We start from the raw sequence: 7,814 nt of genomic DNA, 5'->3' as shown, positions 1-7,814 counted from the left end.
AAAAAAATAGTTTTCTTTATTTCTGAAAGAGGTAACTTTGGAGGCGTTCAGAAATAATGATAATATAAATTGAAAACTACAAAATAACGTGACCAAACCTTCCTGATTATAAAACTCGCATTTTAAAAGTTTTGGCCGCTTCTCTATATGGAGATCGCCTCATGTGCAATGGAGGAAATCGTGGACATTTCATTATTATCAACACTGAGTCATAATAATTAAACTTAGTATCAGTAAGTTCCTCAAAGTTTCTAACGTGTTTTCTAAATTGATATTTTCCCTAATGTATTTGTACGAGTTTTTGTTCTTTGGTGTATACCTCAAATATAATTACTTTTCTTCATAGTCAGTTGTACTGTAAAATCCAAAAGTCTAAAAGACATTGCACTGACAGACGAAATTACAAGAAACAAACAGCAAACATTGTAGTCTCTGAACAATCCGAAAACAGTTTTTCATTGTCAAACATACTCTGCTTTAATTTAAGCGTCATTTGTTTTCCCGGCACTATTCTAACTATTTCAAACATTGCAGCTAGAGCCACGTCTCCCCATTTGGTGCCACCCATTGCACGATGCAAAAGCTTTGCTTTGCCGCGCTCCACAGCATCCCCGCGCACACTAAAGATCAACACAAAACGCGCTCAGCTTCCCGAGCTATGAAATATTATGCTTATTTATTCATTAACAACGCCACCAGCAGCGACTGGAGAAGAGTATGAGGGACAACTTTTGTCTGCTGTTCGCCTTCTAACAGCGTAATATTGGCCCTTAGTAGCAAAGTTTGAACGGGACTTGGCAGAACTTTTTTCGTAGTTGCAGATGCAGAATCTTGGGAAGGATGCGTCTTTCCCCGAGCCGGGACCAATAGCGTGCAGTTGGAAATGCGAACCCCACCAAGCCAGGATGGAACCTGGCCAGGGTTCAGCAGTTGGAGGCGACCGGGCGAAACTTGCCTGCCAGCCTGCCTGACGATGTAGTGTTGCTAAACGAGGAATTCACTTTTCCATCTTTTGCAAGTATCCAATTTGCATATTTTTATGCGCATACATAAATATGAATAGGAGAAGTGGCTGTTTCGTTAAGATGATGAGTGGCCCTATTGAGTGAGAAACTACGCTCCCTGCCGGCGCGCACCCACTCGAGGCCCGCGCTACGACACGGGTGGCCGGATGCACGGCAAGATGGGTTGTTGTTGTTGTTATTATTATTATTGTTGTTGAACTTTCTTTGCCTCCCACAATCCTGTTAGTGGCCATAAGTTTTGTGAGATGCAAATTTTTTCGCAACCGTGCTGTCCCGAACAGATTTTCGAAACTACTCGTACGTTGCTTTAGTAGCTGAGTCGACTGCCAGTAGGGTGTTCTTCCTTAGTTGAATGCTTTAAATTAAATTATTTGAAACCTTTCGTATGTTAGAACTTCAAAAAATGATTTATCAAAATTTTGCTGATTTTATTCTTGTTTTTTTTATTCTGCAGAGATTATCCGATAAACTTCAAATTAAGTGACCTTTTTTGCCGCTACTTCCACGAGAAAGAGGAAAAGAGAGGACAATCGAAAATCACATTACTCATGCGGCATTCTGCTGACTGTTCTCTACGGAAGCTCGGAAGCAACGATGGAAATTATTAATGGCGAACTATTTCTCATTTATACCAGCGGAGGAAAAAACGAATTAAAGCATCCTCAGCCACTTACAGGGCGCTAGCCATCGGAGCATAAATCTCGAAAATGGATTATCGCTGAAAGGTATGTGCAGCACTCATGTTCCTGCTGTTGAGGAGACGCGGGAGGGATGTAAGGGGTGAAGTGCATCTAATTCCAATTGTATGTGAAAAATGCGAAGTCCATATGCCGCCAGTTGGATGGTGTGCTTCCAATAAAATAAAACCGCAACGATTGATAACATTGAAAGGAACAAAGTCATGAAATCAGAAGATATGACTTATAGGATTTTTTTCCGAATTTCAATTATTTTTCACTTCAACAGATCTGAGATGCGTGCAGAGAAAAAAAAAAGGTTTTGGTATTAATTTTGTGAAAATACTTATAATTTTTAAACTTGTATTCAAGTTGATTTGTTCTTTTATCCTTGAAAAAAGAAAACTCTGTGAACTCTGTATATAAAATTCGTTATATGCTGTCTAACATAACTCTATACAGTATGCAACTAAAACAACGTTAAAAGCCTCGAATCAAAAAATATGAGGTCCTGTAGATGAGATCAGCCACACTCGTTTATCGTTACATAGCAATACCGACTGGCTACCGAAGGCAAACCTGTGGCTAAAATCATAAATATGTATGACATTCCATTAGTACTGCATTAATAATGCTAGCACTTTCTCATAAAGCAGAAAGTGTTCAATCTCTACTCTGGAAAGCTTTCAGCCACCCGATACGAAATAGGTGTCCCGTAACGGAGGGGCATAATTTTCAAAGCTGCTTACGATTTATTTCAATCGTTTTCGAGAAAAAAGTGCCATAATTTGCCGGGTAAAAGCGCGAGCTTTCTTCTGTTTGTAACGGCGTGAAGAATTATTTTTTACTTTGCACCAGTAACAAATACAATACACTATTTGTTCAGGTATGGGCTTTTGTTTTCCATGTACCTCACAAAATAATAATCACCTCAACGAAAAACACCTAGAGACTTCCAATATACAAAATTGAAATTCATAAATCGGTGACTGCCCAGTTGAGACACTGTGGTTCATAAATTAAAATTCTATTCAACTTTAGCACCTTTGGCAGCTTGTTCTACATACGCTTGACCATTGTTATTTTACCGATCTCATGACGTGAGTGTGACCACACGGAAGTGCAAACTTATCTCATGTATAATATTTGGAGAAACTGCAATAGGTGAACTGATAAATCCGGCAACAACATGTAAGGAACGCTTGCATGGAAGCCATTTTTCATGAACTGAAATATAACCCCAGGTAAAACAATTTAGTTTGACGTTTAAATCAAGGCATGTCGTCCAGCAAACCGTCTACTCAGCAACACCCAAAGCAACTCCGATGACCGACCGAACCAAACGGTGCAATGATGCTGATGTTTGCACAAAAGTTACACTGAATGGGACGAGTTGTGCGCTTTCATAAACAATTCCAAAACATCATTGCAAATTTATTCGGTGAGAAGTAGATTGAACGACAGCAACCCGGGCAAAATAAAACTATGGCTGTTGGTTCACCGAGCCAAAAGGGGAAAAGTTTTTTGCCCTGCAAACCGGTTGACACGGTTGTCGCAAAACGGCTCCTGTTACGAACCGGGCAGTGGCATCGGGTGTGCACTTGTTGACATTACACCGAAGCCCGGCCGCTTCAGTTCGGATGAAAGATGAATGCGCTGGAAAACACAAAACTTTTCCTGTTCACTTTTGTTTGTTGGATAAGTAGAAACATCGAATAAAAATTTGCAATGCATTGCAACAGGAAAAACATGTCAGCACCAGTTTAGCGGAAATATTCGTACAGCAGGAAGCAAAAACAGTGTTGACATGTAAAAAATGAGAATTCAAAAAAAATCTAGGATTTTGAAAAACTAATTAAGCCTAAGATTTTTCTTAATTATTCCATTCCACTCCACTTTCTTCATTCGTTATTCGTAGTTTTTTTTTCACCAAAAGTGACAATTCAAAAAAAGACTTGAACTGAGTTAGCATAATCACGATAACTAAACTAAACTAAAAAAAGGAGGAGGTTGTATCCAAGACACTACCGCATAACTGACGTAGAACTACGCACACTATTAACAAATGCATTGTTGAGGTGTTTCATTAATGAGTCATAAAGTCTACTAATGCTTGCTTTGTGCTGCCTCAACAGTGGGGGAATAAAGACACTGAAAACACGAGCTGTAAAAGCTGTTTCACATTCTGTAAATTAGACGGCTGCTATAGATTTAAATTGCTACTATCCAGCACAAATTGCTCGCTAGAGTTGTCAAAAAAATTATCAACCTTCAAATATTTGTTTATTTGCCTTGAGAAAGGCATTTGGCTGCTCAAAATTGGATTTGCTGATGGCAACCTTTATGTTGCCTCAGTAGTGGGGCAATAACGGCAGTCTGACGACACACGCTGAGAAGCGAGAAGAACCGCGCTGCCCCAGAGATATGGTGACCAACTACCAGGCAAATGATTTGTTTGATTTAAAGGCAGCCACAGGCGTAACCCGCTGCTATCCACTGTAATCCGCTGTTACTGAGCGCTGATATCTGCTGCTACTGCTGATAACTAGCCAACTCACCTTCCGACTAATGAATGTAGTAGCTGATTTTACCAGAAACACTCTTTTATAACCGGAGGTTGCTACGAAATACGCCACGCCTTTCTGTTCAGTTTTATTGACTTTTGTACACAGCGAATAAACACCGATGGTGCTCTCACACACGCAACTATTTTAACCCGTATCGTGTTGCGGTTTGTAACCATCAAGCGATTTCGTTTGCTCGCTGTTGCGTGTTGCATCGTGTTGCAACTGAGCAGCTGGGAGACGACGAAATTCTGTTCATGCTGATTGATTGAATCGACTTCAATTTATTCCTGTAAAGTCGAATTAATCACCTTTGTTAAGGCGTTCAAACAGAACAGTGCAGTTTATTGTTCAAAATTGGTAATGCTGATCGCAGCCTTTGTGCTGCCACAACAGTGGGGGAACGTACTAAATAGAGCAAGAATTAAGCAGGTATTAGACGACGCAAATATTTGCTATTTTTGGTACGATTTTTATTTGCACAAAATAAAATCTGTATTAAAAAATAGCAAATATTTGCTTCGTCTAATACTTGCTTTAGACAACTACAACAGAGTTCGACTGCTAGGATCCCGCGCAGAATGTCTGCTTGTGTTGATGCCAGAAAATTATTAACCTTCAATTTATTGTTTATTTACCTTGAAAAAGGCATTTTACTTTTCCAAATCGAATATGCTGATGGGGGAATAACAGCACTCTGACCACACACGTTAAGAGGTAACGAACTGCTACAGAGACATGTGACCAACCGTTCAAGTAGTATGTTGCAAATTCGGAAACCCAGCTACTAGCACAACCCGCTGCAGCTGCTACTGCTGCCCTAATATCAGTCAATGTTGTGTAGACTGTCCATCCGGTTCGCCTTCCGCCTCAAAAATGTAGCTAGTTTTACCAGAAACACTCTTTTATAACCGAAGGGTGCTTAGAAATAGGCCACGCCTTTCTGTTCAGTTGTCTAATTCTCTAATATTCTTTAGACGAATTATTCCACAATTCGCATTCGATATTTGTTTCCAGCGATAAACACCGATGGTGCTTTCACACACGCAACGATTTTAATCCGTATCGTGTTGCGGTTTCTAACATCAAGCGATTTCGTTTGCTCGCTGTTGCGTGTTGCATCATGTTGCAACTGAGCAGCTAGGAGACGACGAAACTCTGTTCATGCTGTTTGATAGAATCGACTTCATATCAGTTCTGCATAGTCGAACTATCTGCCTTTGTGAATTCTTTTTCTAACAGGGCAGTTTGTTATTCAAAATCGGTTATGCTGATCGCAGCTTTTGTGCTGTCCCAAATGTGGGGGTATCTACTAAATAAGGTAAAATTAGACAACTACAACAATTTGATTGCTAGGATCCCGCAAAGAATGTTTGCTTGTGTTGATGCCAGAAAATTATCAACTTTCAATTACTTGTTTATTTGCCTTGAAAAAGGCATTTTGCTGTTCAAAATTAGATTTGCTGATGGCAATCTGCCCCAACAGGGGGGGGGGGGGTATAATGGCAGTCTGGCGACACACGCTGAGAAGAACCGTGCTCCGGACCGGACCGGACGATCTAGCCAGCTTACCTTCCGACTAATGAATGTAGCTGATTTACCAGAAACACTCTTTTATAGCCGAAAGTTGCTACGAAATAGGCCACGCCTTTCTGTTTAGGTTTCCCGTTCTGTAATTTTCTTTTGACGAATCATCCCACAATTCGCATTTGATTTTTATATCCAGCGAATAAACACCGATGGTGCTCTCATGCACGCAAACCCGTATCGTATTACGGCTTGTAATCAAGCAAGCAATTTCGTTTGCTCGCTGTTGCGTGTTGCATCATGTTGCATGATGATGGGTTGCCATTTGAGTTGCTATTCTCACAACGCTGGCCGTTGCTATTTCGGATTCCAACCGATTTTCGCACCGGTCGGTTGCTATTGCAGATAACCAATTCCACTATTTCTTTTTCACACCGGCAGTTGCCAATTTATGAAGACCGTTACTAGCTGGCGTTGGCAAAATGTTTGTGTCGTATTTCCCCGAAATTCCGCGGACTTAGTTATAACCAACTTAAATTTCCGTCAATCGTTTCCGGAATTTCCTTCCACTTAATACGATTTTGTTCTGAGTTTGTTTTCGTTTTCTCAAGTTGTCGATAACACAACTCTGTTGCAGTTTTTACCTTTCTCCTAGAAAGGTATAGCAATCACTGAAAAAACCAAAGGTATAAAAGTGCTCCAAAGGGTCGAATCTCGTATATCAATCGACTTAGTTCGACGAGCTGAGCATTCTCTGTAGGGGTAAACAGGGTAAGACCGCCCAGCGGGGTAAGACCGCCCACCGTAGTTTTACTACCAAGTTATATAAGAATTGAAAAATTTCTTTAACATGTTTATTACAGTATAATTACATAACATTTTGCACCCTTTACTTTTTTGATAGTGCGCGAACGCTCACAGAAATAATCAAAAACAACCTTTCAGCTGGCAACCAGTCAATGCGCTATTGTTTTGCGGCAACGGGACATGTTTTTGCCTGCAAAATCTACAAAAGGTAAGCTAAAACTTGATGATTGTTGAATCATGGAGTAATAGAAATATTAATAGGTCAAATTTTGTAAAGAATTTTTTATTGGCGGTTTGTTTGATGTATGGAGTAGTTGGTAATTTTGTTCTTAAAAACAAACAATAAAATTGAAAATATAAACAAAAAAATAATAATTATTTTAATTACTCTATACATAAAAAGTCTTCGAAAAAATCATGCAGACAGGTTTAATGAGTTTTCAATTTTAGCTTAAAGACAGGTATATTATAAATTGAATATCCTGAAAACCCCCAATTCTGAAAAATCTATTTATTTTGAAAACTACAAAAAGTTACCTAAAGCTTGATTTGAACTTGGATAATCGAAAAACAAAAAAGTTAAAACTTAGAAAAAAAAAATTTTTTCTGATTTTTCACAGTGTATATTTTATTAAAAAAGAAGAAAAACCAAAATACAACTTTGTCGAAGACACTATACCGATAAAATCAACAGTTTTGGCCCAAAAAATATTTGTTATCCTCAAAAAATGGTGGGCGATCTTACCCCGCTGGTGGGCGGGCTTACCCCGCATGAAAAAGAACTGCACATTTTCAATGAATTTTTATAATTGAAAAAAAAGGGAAAATAAACAAAGGTCTTATTATTTAAATGCGGGTATTGAATAGAAGAACCTCTTAGCGAAGAAGAAATGAAATTGCAGCCGCAACTTTTTTTTTTCTATAAATAGAATTGCTTAAGGGGGCGGTCTTACCCCGCTTACCCCTATGTGTGTGTGTATGTATGTAACGGTCTCCCAATCTCACTCGATTTTCTCAAAGATGGCTGGACCGAATTTCATAAAACTAGTTGCAAATGAAAGGTGTAGTTGCCCCATAAGACCCTATTGAATTTTATTGTAATCGGATTTTTAGTTTCGAGGTTATATATCAAAATGTGAAAATAACAAAACTTCATTATCTCCGAAACTAAAAAACCGATTTGAACAAAATTGGTATCCAAAGAACGGGCTTGT

At 39.0% G+C, this 7,814-nt stretch overlaps 1 long non-coding RNA gene across 1 annotated transcript in view; it reads left to right on the top strand.

Annotated features, from left to right (window-relative positions):
- Positions 1–2,003, top strand: part of LOC129722198 (uncharacterized) — a 12,007-nt gene extending 10,004 nt beyond the window's left edge. The window contains exon 3 of the long non-coding RNA XR_008727564.1: positions 1,480–2,003. This is a non-coding gene — a long non-coding RNA (uncharacterized LOC129722198). The remainder of the gene's footprint in view (positions 1–1,479) is intronic.
- Positions 2,004–7,814: the final 5,811 nt, after the last annotated feature.

Source organism: Wyeomyia smithii, chromosome 2 (assembly GCF_029784165.1).
Source record: "Wyeomyia smithii strain HCP4-BCI-WySm-NY-G18 chromosome 2, ASM2978416v1, whole genome shotgun sequence".
In the NCBI taxonomy this organism is placed as follows: Eukaryota; Metazoa; Arthropoda; class Insecta; order Diptera; family Culicidae; genus Wyeomyia; species Wyeomyia smithii.
This window is presented reverse-complemented; position numbering and strand designations above follow the sequence as displayed.